Below are 4,772 nucleotides of genomic sequence, written 5' to 3'. Positions count from 1 at the left end.
CTAGAAAACATTCAAATAAATAATATCAATCCTTCTTAAACTCTTCCAAAAAATTGAACCAGAGGAAATCAAACTCATTTTATAAGGCCAGTGTTATCTTCAAAACAAAACCAGACAAGGATACTATAAGAAAAGAAAATTCTAGGCCAATATCCCTAATGAACATAGATACAAAAATCCTTAACAAAATGCTAGCAAACTGAGTTTACAACACATTATAATGATTATACATTATGACCAAATGCGATTCATCCTTGGGATAGAAGGAAGGTTTAACGTATGCAAATCAGTAAATGTGATACATCAAATTAACAAAAAAGAAAGACAAAAAAGATAATCTCAATCAATGCAGAGAAAGTGTTTGACAATTCAGCATCCTTTCAAGATGAAAACTCTCAACAATTACATATACAAGGAATATACCTCAATATAATAAGACCATATATGATAAGCTTACAGCTAACTTCATGCAAAATGGTAAAAAGCTGAAAGCTTTTCTTCTAAGATCAGAAACAAACCAAGAAAGCTAACTCTTACCCCTTCTATGCAGTGTAGAACTGAAAGTCCTAGCCAGAGCAATCAAGTGAGAAAAAAAAAAAAAATCAAATCAGAAAGGAAAACAGTAAATTGTCTTTGTTTGCAGCTGACATATTTTATATAGAAAGCCCTAAAGACTTCACCAAAAACTTTTATAACTAATAAACACATTCAGTAGAGTTGCAGGATACAAAATCAACACTAAAAAAATTGATTGCATTTCCATACATCAACAACAAACTATCCAAAAAAGAAATTAAGAAAGAAATTCCATTTAAAATAGCATCAAAAAGAAAAAAAATACTTAGGAATACAATTAGCCAATACGGTGAAAAATCTGGACATTGAAAACCATAATCCTTAAGGAAATTAAGGAAGACACTAAAGAATGCAAAGATATTTTGCATTCATTAATTGAAAGAATATTGTTAAAATGTCCATATAACCCAAAACAATTTACATATTTAATGCAATTCCTTTCAAAATATAAATGGCATTTTTCACATAAATAGAAAAAAGCATTCCTAAAATGTATATGGAACCAAAAATATCCCAGATAGCCAAAGCAGTCTTGAGCAAAAAGAACAAAGCTGGAAACATCAGACTACCTGATTTCAAAATATATTACAAAGCTATAGTATTCAAAACAGTAATATACTGGCACCAAAACAGACACAGACCAATGAAACAGTATAGAGAGCCAAGTAATTACCCCACACTTATACAGCAAACTAATCTTTGACAAAAGTGCCAAGGACACACAATGAGAAAAGGATAGTTTCTTCAATAAATGGTGTTGGAAAAAACTGGGTATCCACATGCAAAAGAATGAAATTGGATCCTTAGTTCACACAATATGCAAAAATTAACTCAAAATATATTAAAGACTTAAACTGTAAGTATAACATGTATATAAAACATGAAACTGTAAAACTACTGGAAAAAAACATGGAGACAAAGCTTTTTGAGATTTGTCTGGGCAATGATTTTTTTCAGATATAACCCCAAAACCATAGGTAACAAAAGCAAAAAGAGACAAATGTGATTGCTTCAAAATAAAAGGCTTCTGTACAGGAAAGGAAACAACAGAGTGAAGAGACAACCTATAGAATGACAGAAAAGATTTGCAAACCATACATGTGATAAGGGGTTAATATCGAAATATATAAGAAACATAAACATGTCAACAGCAAGAAAACAAATAACCTGATTTGAAAATGGGTAAAGGACCTGAATAAAGATCTCAAAAAAAATGGCCATATGAAAAAATGCTCAATGTCATTAATCGTCAGGAAAACACTAATCAAAACAACAATGAGATATCACCTCACACCTATTAGGATGGCTATTATCAAAAAGAGGAAAGATAACAAGTGTTGGTGAGGATGTGGAGTAAGGGGAATCCTTGAACACTGTTCATGGGAATGTAAATTAGAATAGCCATTATGGAGAACAGTATGAAGTTTCCTCAAAAAAGTAGAATAGAACTACCTATGATTCTGCAATCCTGCTTCTGGGTATATATCCACAGGACATGAAATCAGTAAGTCAAAGACATGTCTGCACTCCCATGTTCACTGCAACATTATTCACAATGACCAAAATATAGAATCAACCTAAGCGCTCATCAACAAATGGATAAAGAAAATGTGGTGCTTACCTTCAGTGGAGTATTACTCAGGCTTGAAAATGGAAAACATCCTGTTGCAACAATATGGATGAACCTGACAGATATTTTGCTATGTAAATTAACCCAAGCCCAGAAAGACAAATACTGATCATTCTCACTTACGTGAAGAATCTAAAAAAGATAAACTCACAGAAGCAAAGAGTAGTAGGGTGGTTGCCAGGGGCTTGAGGGTGGGGGAAATTGAGTAATCATGGTCAAATGGTACAAAGTTTTAGTCATGCAGGATGAATAAGTTCTGCAGATGTAATATACAATATGGTGACTATGGTTAAAATACTGTATTGTACGCTTCAAATTTGCTAAAAGAGTAGATCTTAAATGTTCTCACTCAAAAATAATGGTAACTATGGTAGGTGATGAATACGTTAAATAGCTTATCATTTCACAATGGGGATATATATATATACACATACACATATCTACCATGTTTTGTGCCTTAAATATGTACAGTTTTTGTCATACACCCCACCTCATGGTTTGCATTCTGCCCTCTGCCCAACTCTCTGTGTGCACTCTCGGGTATGTGCTCTTGCTCCCATGGTCCCTGTAGCTGACAACACGTTGCCCCCATTTCAAACCACACATTTTTCTTCATTCTTCAAGTCCTTTTTCAAACACTGATGCAACTGCAAATCTTCCTCCAGTCCCCTCCCACAGAGTAAATTTCTCACTCTTCTAGGTTTAAATAGCTCCTTTTAAGCTTTGTTACTATGTGAATCATGGTCAAAGCTGTAGCATAGTTAACAATGTATGTGTCTTCCTCCCATCTATCTGACCTAATGCTGTGACTGATACCTATTAAATATTTGGTACATAATAATTCATTTTCCTTTTCTTTTCTTTCTCTTAAGGGGAGGCAGCACATCTTCATAGCCTGCCACATGTTAGTTGTATCACTGTGCCAGGTTAACCTGCTAAGTCCCAGTCTTTCTTCAGAAAAATGGCCACAGTAATATTTGCCTTATAAGGTACTTTTGAAAACAAATAACATAATGCATCTAAAGTGCTTAGCTTAGTGCCTGGCACCCAGTGAATGCACATTCTAAAGTGATTATTTTTAGTGGTATTTCCCCCATCATTTTCTGACTGTGAGGCACAGCCTGAAGCATTTTATATACCATGTCCCAGAGTCTGTACTAGAACTTAGCTTCCTAGGGGATGGTACTCTGTCCTTTTTTGTTGCCACTGTATCTCTAATATTGCAAACAATGCCTGGCATGCAGTAAATGCTCAATTAATACTTGTTGAATAACCCTCTGAAGGTTCCATACTCTCTAAAGTAAGAATATCTTCTTCATACTCTCTGAAGTATGTCTTCTCACTATTCCCGTTTATAGGGTATTGGAAAAAACATAGCATCAAGTCATCATTTTTTGCTGGTTTAGCAAATTTGAACAGTTCAGTTTTTCATTAGTATATTGAGGATAATAATAATCCCTGCCTTACAAGGTTAATGGAAGAAAATACATGAAAAAGCACTTTCCAAATTCTTGTCAGCATTCTGAAGATGTTCATTAATCTCAACCTATTCTTAATCCTGTTCTTGGAGTGGCTAATGTGAACCATTGGGGGCTGCCAGCCTCAGTGGTATGGCCTAGAGAGCCCTGAGCTGTAAGGGAAAAGCATGGAACTTTAAGTACAAGGAGACATGGAAACACCACAGAGAGGTAGAACTCCCAGCCGAGGGGGAGGTAGAGGAGCTCTGGAAATGACCACCTTTCTCCCTGGCCTTAACATGTCTCTTCCTCCTGGGTCCTCCATGGTGCTCAGGACCAGCCCAGAAAGGGTTCACCGGTAGAGAGCTCCTGGCACTGAGGAAGAAGAACAAGACACTGTGGACAATGTTCTCCCTTTGTTTCATGGTCTTGCTCACTTTGGCCTCTCAAATAACTCCTATCAAATCAACTTTTAGTTGATTAAGTACCTGGGATACCACATTCTTATAGCTCTAAAGACACTGCCGAGTTGTGAGAATGCAGGGGGAGGCAGAAGACCCACAAGGTCGGATTTTCCTGATCATTTTTGAGTAACAGGCCTTTCTGTGATCTCATTAAATCACACACACAGTCTCAATCCAGAAAATAGATCCCATCATATGTGATAATCAAAACCTTGGGCTTTCCTTTCAGTTGTAATCTTTTCGGTATTACCTCCAGCTGAGTCTGCAGCTAGGGGAAGCCTGGGGTCCTGGAAAGGAAGCATGAGGCTTTTCTCCTTTATCGCCTTATGCTTTCACTCCTCCTCCCCATGATGTTGATGGAAAAGTTTCTAACCCTTTCAGAAAATTATATTTTCTATATTTGAAAAGCTTGACTGAGGTATATGCAGGAAGTTAAGAGACTCACAAAATGTTGAAGGGACATTAGTAATTAATTAATCCTATTTGCTTATTTTACAGGAGATCTAAATTCCTGCAAGAATTATCAGAAAATATACAAAGAGATGAATAACTGAGTTTTTAACTATAATATTAGATAATAGTATGAATATTTCTTAAATTTATAAGAAGGCAGAACTGGCTTTCATTTAATATATGTATTACAAG

Source organism: Macaca thibetana, chromosome 1 (genome assembly GCF_024542745.1).
Source record: "Macaca thibetana thibetana isolate TM-01 chromosome 1, ASM2454274v1, whole genome shotgun sequence".
NCBI classification, from domain to species: domain Eukaryota; kingdom Metazoa; phylum Chordata; class Mammalia; order Primates; family Cercopithecidae; genus Macaca; species Macaca thibetana.
Note: the sequence above shows the minus strand (reverse complement) of the source record.